Source organism: Stigmatopora argus, chromosome 20 (assembly GCF_051989625.1).
Source record: "Stigmatopora argus isolate UIUO_Sarg chromosome 20, RoL_Sarg_1.0, whole genome shotgun sequence".
In the NCBI taxonomy this organism is placed as follows: domain Eukaryota; kingdom Metazoa; phylum Chordata; class Actinopteri; order Syngnathiformes; family Syngnathidae; genus Stigmatopora; species Stigmatopora argus.
In genome coordinates, this window is record NC_135406.1 from 1,793,239 (window position 1) to 1,805,739 (window position 12,501).

The 12,501-nt window shown below is 45.6% G+C and overlaps 1 protein-coding gene across 49 annotated transcripts in view; it reads left to right on the forward strand.

The window, feature by feature from the left end:
- Positions 1–12,501, forward strand: part of LOC144065839 (receptor-type tyrosine-protein phosphatase delta-like) — a 208,460-nt gene that overhangs the window by 26,239 nt on the left and 169,720 nt on the right. For all 49 annotated transcript variants that reach the window (XM_077588977.1, XM_077589006.1, XM_077588976.1 and 46 more), the window contains 3 exons: positions 3,829–3,963; positions 4,063–4,165; positions 4,239–4,282. The gene's annotated coding sequence lies outside the window, so the exon portion shown is untranslated. The remainder of the gene's footprint in view (positions 1–3,828; positions 3,964–4,062; positions 4,166–4,238; positions 4,283–12,501) is intronic.

Here is a 12,501-nt window from a genome sequence, read left to right on the forward strand (position 1 = left end):
TCTTGTACTTACATTTTCCTCCAAAATGACTTCATTAAAGACCTTGAGAGTTTTGTCCGTGGACTTACCCTTAAGCATCTTGTTATTATGTTTTGACTTTTCGTCCGGATTTTTCTTAACAGCCTCTTACACCATCAGATGATTGAACAAGTTTTTAGCATCTATCAGTGAATATGTTATGACCGTATTTTCACGACTATAAGGCACACATAAAAGTCTTACATTTTCTCCAAAATAGACAGGGCGCCTTATAATCCAGTGCGCTTTATATATGTACCAAAACTAAAATTGATATCACGATAAAATCAAATAAATCAGTGGATAGGGTACACCATCCTCTACAGCTCTCACAACTACGGCAAGCAGCCCCCGACTCTACTATTTTCCTTATAGAAAAAGTACTGCGCAGTGACTGCTGGGATATGTAGTTCTTTTGTCAATACACCCAATGGATTGTGGCCTGTATACATCGACATCAACGCAGCTTTACGAAGCATGTAAAGCAGCATTGGAATAATTACGATAGCTACTAGCTAGCTACTATTTGCGAATGGATTGTGGCCGCCTGGACGAATGTATAAAACTCAGCGTTTTCGATGACTCATTTAGACAATTGTTCAATTCGGACCCAGAAAATGAGGACTTTGATGGATTTGTGGGTGACGATGACGTGAGTACATTCTAAAATGGCTAAATAATGTACAACCCAACTCAGTTTTGCTTCCGTTGCCTTTTTAAAAACGTGTTTTTAGCGTGTGGGTGTAGCGTGTATGTTTAAACTGGTGTATGTTTTACCATGCCTGGCTGCGTTTTTAAAAACCGTGCATCCTCTGTGTGTAAAATACAGAAATAACACTCGTTACTGACACTGCGGCTAAAAATACGATGTGCCCTGTAGTCGTGAAAATACGGTAATCTATTCCCCCTACTCGGGAACAAACAAACAAACAAACAAACAAACAAAAAAATCAGCAGCCACGGTGGAGTTCTGCCATCTTCAGAAACCGTTCCCATTCGATTCTGCCGACGTACTTAATGAAGTCTTTTTGTATATACATAACCTAGTCCAACTTTTTCACCCTCTGTCCCATTTGGGATTAATTAGGAGCTAATCAAAGTGAAAAGATCATATTAGTACACATTTCGTCTCTCTAACATCCAACCGTGTCGAGATCTTCCTTTATTTTTAATGATCAGAGAGTTTTTCTTCAGATCCTCCATTTGATTCACACGCGAGTGCGGATTTAAAAATTCACCTCGTTCGGTCTCGCAAGCATTTTGGTTCCCGTTCCAGACGGAGTCTCTCAGGACGGGTGTCCTTAAAAGCCAACGTAATGGTCTCTGACAGATCGCTTGTTCACGACATCATCTAGTTTTAAGGAGGGATTTGCTGCGTGTTGTTCCGGCAAGCGAGCCACGCAATCTCCCAGTTTCTCTTTCTGGTTTTGGCTGCAGGCAAGGTCTGCTTGAGGTTAGCCCGCCAATCTAAAGATAGCTTACATCCCGGACCTCCTACTCAGTTCGTTCGCTCAGCTCGTGCTACAGATAGCGCCGTTTATTGTTTGAACGCCGTCCGACTCCTCGCAGATGATGTAACGGCTCAGGAAGTGGGTCGCGATACTTTGGGAAAAAATCTCTCCCGTACCGAAATAAAAATGAGTCATACATTTATTAATAGTTGTTTACTTTAAAAAAAATGTTTCTTTTTTCTTTGGCGAGTAGGCGAAACCTAGGGAATTGTGACCATCCCCTATTCAATCTAAATTCAAACAAATCACCCCTAAGGCTCTTTGCTGATTATCCGAGACCCCCCACTGGGTTCCCCGACTACAATTGGACTTATTTCGTACCGTCACATTTGCTAATTGGTGCAGATTTGGCCACCAGAAATTCAGTCTAGATTTGAAAAACATTCACCTCTAAGGCTAGGTTTACTTGGTCCTGTATGTTTTTGGTCGATATGGCTCACAAAGGTTTAAAAAGATGACCACACCGCAAGGGTGAACAATTATTAGACTATACAGTGGTACCTCGACCTACGATCAGCTCTACCTACGACATGCTCGAGGTCACGATGAAAATTCCGATCGAATAATTCACCCTAGATACGATCAAAATTTCGAGATGCGACCAAGCCAGGTGGCCATGACATGAGAGGCTGTTTATCATTGTAGCGCACTGTCTTTTTTTGCCGCATCTCTTTCGTGTATAACATATCTACGAGCACTGAACGATTTATTCAGACGAGTTACGAAGTTACCGAAATGCGCGGGCAAAAAGAGGGCTTTCTGGGTAATGAAGTATACTCGTGCACACAACACCCTTAGCCAAAGTTACATTCAATGTATGTTTGAGTGTGTCTGTATATATTAATCCAAGTTAATTTAAATTTGTTTGTTCGTTAGTTCGTTAGTCCCCCTGAACCCCCCCCCCCCGCCTCCGTGTATGTCGCTGTCTCTACCCTCCGCGAACTGCGTCTAATTTTACTTCTATTAAACACATTTTTTTACTATTAAACCACTAGTTATGTGTTACTTTGTTAATAGATGGCAAATTAGAAGAAATAAAACATTTTCCAATCCAATATCCTGTTTTTGGTGTTTTTTTCAGAGGGTTGGAACAAATTCATTTGTTTTGAGTTCATTTCAATGGGAAACGTCCGCTCGAGTTACGAAAAGCTCGACATACGATCTCAGTCCCGGAACGGATTAAGATCGTATGTCGAGGTACCACTGTATAAATCAAAATTTAGGAGTTGTGAGGTCAACCTGAAATATACCAATGCTTTGAATTGGGCTGCTAAAAGGTAATGTTAACCCTTTAATTCCAAAGCTGTTCACAAATGCATATCGGTGACACGCGTGCGTTCCGTATTCATGTCATCGTGAGCCTCCGAGGAGTTGGCGAACAGCTGTCGGCCAGCTCGGGGTTTGCTGGCAAATGGAACATTTTGCAACATTTATACATGCCCGAGCACTTGGCCGGCAGCGGAAGGAGGCGGCGATACATGTTGCGCAACAATCCCCCCGCCCACCGCTCGATGAGCTCCGACTTGGCGGCAAGTTGGTCTTGGAGGGGATGTCGAAATGTGCTGGCCCTTTTCTCGCTTGTCACGCAAAGCGGGTCTGGAAGCTCTCGATATGTTGATTTCCAATGGACCAAGATCGCAAACCCAATTTGGCAGAGACGCAAAAAAGCTTAGGTTGCTTGTGCGGTGTCATTAGGACTGTCTCCCACGCGGAATGAAACAAAAAATGTTCAATTCGTGAAAAATGTGAAGACGGATGAGAGCGCGAAAGTCCATCAAAGACCCGATTTGAACATTCTTTAAAAAGGAATTGCATATTATTGCCTAGATTAGTTTGATAGTTTACTTCGATGACACCTGGCAAGCATAGAAACATATCAGTCAGCCAAAACGGATCTGATACCAAATCAAAAAGGCACATCGCTGCCCTCTACAGGCTTTTTTCCATCGTACAAACTTGAGATTCACAGAATAGCTGTCTCAAATTCCTGAAAATAAACCTTTCCAAAATTTTAATTTATGTTTTCTTTGCCTCCGAATATTTCGATTCTGGACTGGACTGGGAAATTGCTATTCTTTTGAATCGTCCAACCCGTTTGAACTGGGAGGTTCGGCACACACTTGAAACGGATTGGCCGTCAAGCGCCGTCAATGGCATCCAGTGAGCTCAGAGCGTCGCTCTGGTTTGCCCTCATGTGGCCAAAAAACAATCTGCGCTTTTTCTCTTGGCATACACACACACATTACATTTAGCTTTCTCTCTCTCACTCTCTCTCTCCCTCTCTCTCTTTCTCTCCCAGCTCAGAAGCCGCGTGACGCTGCGTGCCGGCGTAAAACCGACAGCGTGCGGCGGCAGCGTTTCCTCGGGAAAAGCATCTTTTGCTCTCTGCCCACCTTCTTGACGCCGTCGTCCAGACCAGCGCGAAAGAGAGCAGGTACCATATTCCCGCCCGATCCACCCGCGTGAATTGCCGCTCCCGCTCATCCCAGATGTTGGACTTTTGATGATGGCTAATGGAGTTCTTCTCTTACAGTTGGAAAAACACATTTTTGGAATAAGAAAGGCATTGCTGTTTTCGGACTTGGATGAAAGGGACTCCTCTGGAATTTCCGTGGGAACCAAACCTCCCTGCCCTGGTAAGTCAGCGGTTTGGATTGACTTTAGTTTTTGAGATATTCCCCACCTTGATTGTGCTTCTTTCTTTTAAAGACAGTCGCCAGGTGCTTTACCGTTCAACCCTTCCAGCGTGCATAGTAAGTCGATACTTTTTTTTGCATCTTCTGAAGTTGGGATGTGCAATGTTCTCTCATCATTGATGAGCCGTTTCCGCCGTGCACCGTGGAGCAACGATAAAAGAAAATTAAGCGGGATGCGGCAACTGCAACATTTTAATGGGGCATATTGGGAAGTTTTGGGGCGCACTCGGGTTGTTATTTGAAGCTTCAGTAAGGCTGCGGTGTGGTCCGAAGAGGAAACTAAAACGGGAAAGTTGCCGCCGAGGCTAAATGTTGTGACAGGGGGTCGGTGAAGCGTAACCGAGCGAAATTTCGTGCCATTTGCGGCTTTCCACCATCTAAAATTTGCAGGCTAATGTGTTTTCCCCCTCCTCTCCATATTGCTGGAGTGGTTATATAATTTTGACGTTTGGGAAAAAAAACTAAAAAGCTAACAATTCTCAAAACTAGATGAAATTCTTTTTAAAGGGAATCCAATCAGGTTAGAAAATCAATCTCAAATGTACGGTAGAACTGCTGTTCAATCATTGGATTGTCACCCTTTTTGGGTGTGGCTAAAATAGGGTCCATCCTGGCATGAGACTCCGCCCCCACTATGTCGTCTACTGGTTTGGCTCTTATAGTTATATATAGTTTGTTATTGTGTACTGATATATTAGTTTTAAACTAAAAACTTTGCATTTTTACTGACGTACAATGTTTCAAGTGTTGATGGCAGGGTCGCTTTTATGTGGGTGGATGTGTGTTCATGTTATGGAGGTGTTGGATCGCCATTGGATTTTTATGTAATTGATCATTTCGTAACACTTGAAAAAATCTCATCGAAAATATTTGATCTAAAAGCTAATGAGGACATTGGTAGAGCTTTTCATTAGCCTTGTATGTGCGTCACAGTTCGCTTCTAAATGAGGGCTTTGAGCCAGTGCAACCATTTTAAAGTGCCTTGTTGTTGTAGGATGGGAAGAACTTCCGATGACCTAGCAGTTTTAAACCTGTGTATTGGTATCGGACGTTGTGTAATCTGATTTTCCAAGCCGTTATAGAAGTAGTTGAGTGGGTCTTGTAAAACAGACACGCCCAGAGTTGAACAGACCAGTTTCACTTTGAACCGGGGAGCAACTTTGCTGACTCCCTTTAATAATGAGATGATTAGATAAGGCGGTCCAAAGTACCGAATGACTACGCACCCCGGAGTCTGCTCGGCAACACGCCGGTATGTAAAAGGTTTTGCCCAAGTGCCGAATTAGGTTTGAGAAGGAGGGACGAGATCTGAGTAACTCTCTGGAAAGACTGGACAGGCATGAAGGACAGACGGGACTTTTGTCGGACAGGTCAGGTGATATTGATCACAAAAACGTGTCAGTAGAGGTACTTAAGAAGGGTAATAAAAGCCCACCTTGTCTCCTTATCACCCTTGCCGTTCAATCTCTTCCCCAAGCGGCCTTGTCACAAGACACACATCCAATTACGGGGCTCTTTTCAGCCTCGGGCCGTGAATTCCAAATACGCCGGTCCCCGGATGACGTCCGATCCTTTTGAAGTCGGAGGGTGGCAACGAGGACACGAGCCTGTGTCCGAAAATGCTGCGCCCCACAAAAAGCGCCGCACCTGAGCAGTTTAGTTGTGCGGCCCCGCTCGTAAATCAGAGCCTTGTTAAGCCGCGCCGCGACAACGTTTGCCTTCCGTGCTAGACGCCAACGCCATTAAGCTTGATGTATGCGATCTGTCCGGCTGCCGACCGCTCCCCAATTAAAGCCCTCTTTCGCGCATTCCGGCCAGCACGCCGCGATATAAATTCGAGCGGCGCCGTGACGGGTATGAAGTAGGCGAGGGGTGAGGCCTCTCTGCGAGCGGCTCGATGCCTGGAACCGAACAAGAGAAATCAATTAGACCCTACTCAGCTGGCTTCCCAGGGAATTCCAGTGAGGGAAAAAAAGGTTGCAGCCAATCGGAGCGTTCTCGGGGAATAAGAGATGAAAAAGGACAGAAAGTCATTGCGTACGTGCGCCCTCCAACAACACATCTGCATCCAGAACAATCATTTTCCCCGTGACCGGACGTTTCATCGAAAGATGTTTGGTCCCCGGACATTTGGTCCCCGGACGTTTGGTCCCCGGACGTTTGGTCCCCGGACGTTTGGTCCCCGGACGTTTGGTCCCCGGACGTTTGGTCCCCGGACGTTTGGTCCCCGGACGTTTGGTCCCCGGACGTTTGGTCCCCGGACGTTTGGTCCCCGGACGTTTGGTCCCCGGACGTTTGGTCCCCGGACGTTTGGTCCCCGGACGTCCGGTCCCCGGACGTCCGGTCCCCGGTCCGGTCGACACCCCGTCCGTTCGACCAAACGTCCGGTTGACCAAACGTCCGGTCGACCAAACTTCCAGGGACCAAACTTCCAGGGACCAAACATCCGGGGACCAAACGAGTGCCATTTTCCCAAAGGCCAGCCTCCGCGGCCAGATTGATGGCACCGAACTTTTTCCCCCGACGCGGACTGGCGGAAAATGTAAAGACTGGTCGTTGAGACAGATGGAATGTTCGTTTCTTTAATGCTTAGAACATTGAAATCCCTCCGTAATCCTGTTTGCACAGTGATCTGAAAGGCAGCACGCGTGTAAACACCCCGCCGTCGCTCCCTTACCCGGAGTTTCCACGCTCGGCATCGCGGGAGAATAACAATTAGGGATCAGTCTCGCCATCCTCGGGCTGGTCTTTATCTCAGACCCTGGCTAGTTTGGACAGAAGTGAGGAGGCCGCTCGCTTCTCCAAACACCCTTCCCTCTGTTCTTTCTTACACGGCGGGCCTTGTGATCTCACATGTTCACGGCACTTGGCGGCGCCGGCCTCTTCTTCTTCTTCTTCTTCATGTTCCGACAAGGGGCAGGCCGGAATCCGTCGAGTCCTTTTGAGCATGCCGCGCGAAGGCTGTCTGAAATTGCTTCGTTTTGTCATCTTCCCGTCACGCCGCCGACTAAAAGCGCTCTTGGCCAAATGCTGCAGGCATCTTGAAAGCTTTTATCCTCAAGTATTACTCCCATTTTCCTCCACCTTTGAACGTAAAGAATTGTAAAGATTGAGCAGCTTCGCCTCACTCCCCAAAAACTCGACTAATCCAGTTTTCCTGCGACATGGCGGGACGTGACCATGTGCAAAAATGACATTAAATGTTCCCCAATGCTGGGGCTTTCAAACTCGCGTTTGTCACGGGCCACGTAGTAGTTATGGTTTATTTGGTGGGCCAATATGTCTGCCAATTTGGGCTGCCACGAATAATCCGCTCCTCTATTGGAGGAGTCTTTTGATTGTTATTGTTGACCTGAAAATTCTCCCAATCTTGTTTTTTGAGCTCCCCTTAGCGAATATTTCATACATATTTCTATTTAAAATATCAACTACCGTATTTTCACGACTATATGGTGCAACGTATTTTTAGCCGCAGTGTCAGTAACGAGTGCTATTTCTGTATTTTAAACACACAATGGACGCACCGTTTTTTAGACGCATATATATTATATATGAATATGGAACCTCAATAGCGCTGGCTACCGGAAGCAGCCCCAGACTCTAGTTCCGGTTTCCGGTGCGCAGTGACTGCTGGGATATATAGTTCTTGCACGCTACACTAACACGCTAAGAACATGAGTTCGGTTGTACTTTATTTAGCCATTTTACAATGTACTCACGGTATCATCACCCACAAATCCATCAAAGTCCTCATTTTCTGTGTCCGAATTGAACAATTGTGCAAATGAGTCATTGAAAACGCTGAGTTTTATACGTTCCTCCAGGCGGCCACAATCCATTCGCAAATAGTAGCTAGCTAGTAGCTAGCGTAACTAGCCCGGCGCTGCCTGCCACCCTTCGTCAAGCTGTGTATACAGGCCACAATCCATTGGGTGTATTGACAAAAGAACTACATTTCATATCGACTGATTTATTTTATTTTATCGTGATAACAATTTTAGTATTGGTCCATATATAAAGCGCACTGGATTATAAGGCGTCCTGTCTATTTTGGAGAAAATTTAAGACTTATGTACGCCTTATAGTCGTGAAAATACGGTATTCAGTCAAAGATCAGAAGTATGGTGATGCTTTGAATTTGGCTGGGACCAAATACCCAAATATACTGACGGGATAAAACGAGGCCTTGGAAAGAAGACAAAGGGGCGGCGGCAGCGTTCCTGTGGAAATAACTCCAATCGATGTTTAAATTAAATTTGACCCAAAGAGCCTTTAGGCAAAGTGCAATTCACGTCTTTTGGTTTCCATTGGGCTTGACGCGAGATGGACGGGCGACCAAGCGATTGGGGATGGAATGGGGGGGGGTCTCCGGGGAAGGGGAACACCTTCCTTTCCCTCCTAATGCGCCTCCCCTCTTTGATTGGCTAATACGGTTAGCGCCCCGCGTCCCTTATTGGATCATATCAAAGGTCAGAAGAGTCCCGCAGACGAATCAATCTCCCCGTCTGAGGAAGCGTGGAATTGAGGGCCCGAGCATCCATCTCCTCGGAATGAAAGCGGGTGAGGAGACGGAGCGGCGGGGGTTGGCGAGGGCGACTACGCTGGGCGAGGGAGGCGAGATTGAGCTGTTGACTTGGGGGATGTGATATCTTCCGAGTCTTGCTGTTATTTCTTGCCACTCTGGGGAAGATCCAGCTTATTAATGTGGCAGCAGGCGGACATTATTTGTTAATTCCCCGAATTGGAGCCCAGCAAAACCCCATCAAACTTTTAAGGGCAAAAGCTGGGCCAAGTATTTGCTGTGTTTCCAAGTCAACACATTGCGCTTAATTGCTTTTAAAGGTTGTCTGAGGTATGCTGTGCTCCTAGCCACTTTTGCTATTCTACACATTTTTCGGCTGTTTTTTTAGATGCATAAACCCTCAAAACTTTGTCGTCGCTTCAAGTCAAATAGATTTGCAAAAAAAAAATGAAATACTTTTATCCTAGTTTAGGGAACTGTTGGAAATTTCTGTCTATGTCAGTTATGCAGTCACGTTTACAAAATTACCCGGTACTCTGTAGGCTTCTTTGCGTAGTCTAAAAGCCAGTGGCGGGCCGTCAGGGCCTTCAAGGCCTTCTCTGCTGGCCTAAGAAATATCTGACTCATATATTATATTTTGTCCAGCAATACTTATGAAAGCTACCAAACTGTATCTGGAGCGAGCTGCACAAGCAAATATATTGTTGTGTTGATTCAAAGCCATTTTCAAGACGGACTATGCCAGAAATACGACAGGAAAGGCTCGACTTTCAGCATTAGCTTCGATGGCGATAGAAAAGAAGGACAAAAGAAAGGAGGATGGATATTGTGTACAGTTAAAAAGTATTTTTGGTGAGTAAAATATGGCTATATTCCTAAATAATATTTCATTGTGGGCCCGGTTCTGATATCTGAAAAGCTCCAGTGTTTGTATTTAATCATTATATGCTGCTCGGAAGTGGATTTTACTCGTTGAAGGCGCTACAAGAAAATGCACGGACCGCCATTGCTAAAAGCATTCGTTCATTCATAATTAGCCAACATTATTGTATTGTCAAAGTGAATTTGTTTTAATTATTTTTATAAACAACTCTGGTTCCAATGGCTTAATTACGGTTAAACACTAGACAAAACAAATGGCCAACTCGGTAAAAACAATCATTTTAGACGTCCTCGACGGGCACTAAATTTGCCTCGCCAAAGAGTCACGAAATTCTAAAAAAAATGTCCCAACGGAGTCATTAAGGGCGAGTACCGCACGGTGACTAAATCACGCGGCGAGCCGTTAAATACGGTCCCTCTAAGCACGCAATTAGTTCAATTAGCGCCGACCCCTCAGGTCAACACGCGTTTCGATAAAAGCCACCGGCATATTTACTCCATTAAGATTAGAAGTCACCGATTTAACAACTCACCGGTGGCCTCCCCCGCAAACGGAAAGCTTTAGCGTGAGCTAATGTTTGCTTAGGCGATGAGATCCGGTGGCAAAAAGCGCCAGCGAGAGAGCGTCTCCTCTCGCGGACGATGAGCTTGCACTCCAAGTGAAGATGATCAAAAGGTTTTTCGACTTGAACATCCACTCGCTCGCTGTAGGCGGCCGCGCTAATTGCAGGCAGTTGCGGAAACAGATCTCAGAACCAGAAGTGGCGGCGTTGGGGGGGGGAGAGCAAAGCCTGCAGTGGGAGTCAAAGCCGCCTTAGGCCCGAGCCAAAGTGTTTTAAATGGATTACACCAGCGTGTCATTGCGATTACACACCGCTCGCAGGGACCACCAAGATTTGGATTGAGCTTTACGTTGCGTCTTTGGCGTCGCCCCCACACTTCTTGTATCTTCGTTACAAGAAAACCTGTTGCGTCATCTAACGCACAGGTGTCAAAGTGGCGGCCCGGGGGCCAAATCTGGCCCGCCGCATCATTTTGTGCGGCCCGAGAAAGTAAATCATGAGTGCCAACTTTCAGTTTTACGATCAAATTCAAATGAAGAGTATAGATGTATATTAAATTTCCTGATTTTCCCTCTTTTAAATCAATCATTGTCATTTTTTAATCCATTTTTTCTGTTTTTAGTTCAAAAATCATTTTGTAAAATCTAATATTATATTTAAAAAAAAAGCTAAAATAAACATGGTTTTAGATCTAAAAAAACCTGAATATTCAGGCTTTTAAACCAGTTCTTTTAATCCATTTACAAAAATCCCATGTGAAATCAAGTTGACGTTAATGCGGCCCGCGAAGCAACCCGAGTCTGACACCCTTGATCTAACGGGTGCAGATGGTATTGTGGAATAATGTGACACTCGTTAGTCATAGATAACATCCTAGGTTTATATGAGCAGGGGTACAAATATATGAGAGTTTTGGCCAAAACGATGACGAAAGAGAGCAGATGTCCTTCATGGTTTTTCACTGTACTGTGCTCAGCCTATAGAAGATGCCGAGTTTTGCAATAGAAGATGCCGAGTTTTGCAATAGAGCGGGTCTTTTCTCCTGTCTAGAACTGGAGGATATTGTGCATTTTGTTTAAACTCCAATAATGACGCTTAACTGAATTGCGTTGCTCTTAAAAACAGATGTCAAAGTCCGTCTTTTTTTAGCAATTCTGGTTCGTCCGCCGTTGAGGACGGCAGCCTTCAAGTCATCGCAACGCATTTTTCTCACATTGACGTTGTCTAGAAGAGACGCCCAGAAAGCGATCTCATCTTTTTTTACCCAATGAACTGACATTCTCAAGCCTCTCTTGACAATGAACGGCTGTTTGGGTATTCATTCCCAGCCAAGGTGCCGCGGGTCAGACATCTGACGAGCACAATGCGGGTAGATGAAAAGGATGAACGAGTGGGTACGGCCCATAGCGCCAACATGCCCCGCGCGTCATCTCGAGAATCCTTTCGCGAGTCTGGATATCGGCCATCGGCGCGCTAATCGCCGCGCCGTTGCCGGCGAGAATATGATCTTGACACAATGGCCACAAGCGCGTCGCCAATTAGCCTCAGCTGGTGGGCAACGTGGGGACAATGTATTTGTGCTCCCATCCTGGCTGGAGCCGCTATTTATCTTGCAGACCGAAAGAAATGAATTCATGCGCGGAGGGATCGGTAAAGCCGCAGATATGGATGGCGTTGTCTCACGTTTCAATTGGACTCCGAATGTAATTCCAGTAGAGAGAGATTACATTCATCTGATGGACGTATTCCCATTGCTCATGTCACAACCACCCATTTATACCCAAAGGTACGTCTTTGTAATTGTGGATGTGAAATGTGAAGTGGAATGTTCAACGGAATTGATGTTTGGCCGCATCCACTGGTACACGGTCGATTGGTCGCCGGTCTTTTGGTCGCCGATCCTTTGGTCACCGGTCTTTTGGTCGCCCGGAAGGTAAGTGATAATTACCATTTAAATGGTTGCTCAAATTCCCTAAATACAAACTGCGAATGACTATTTAGTCATACTTAATGCCCTAGTAATTATTAGGCTAAAGAAAAGCTCCAAATTTCCCATACTTTTATTGTGTTTTGTTGGAGAACTTGTTAAGACCCTGACTGACGTCGCTTCTTAAAGGGACAACGCATGTACATACAAACTCTTCTACACTCGCACAAAGGTCGGCTCAGTGAAACTGCTCATGGCCATTGTTGGCTTTTATTGATTTGTAGACCGTGTTGTTTTACCTTGTTTTGTCGCCGGTCTTTTGGTCGCCCGTTGTCGCGGTCCGGGCGACCAAAAGACGGCAAACAAAAGACCGTCGACCAAA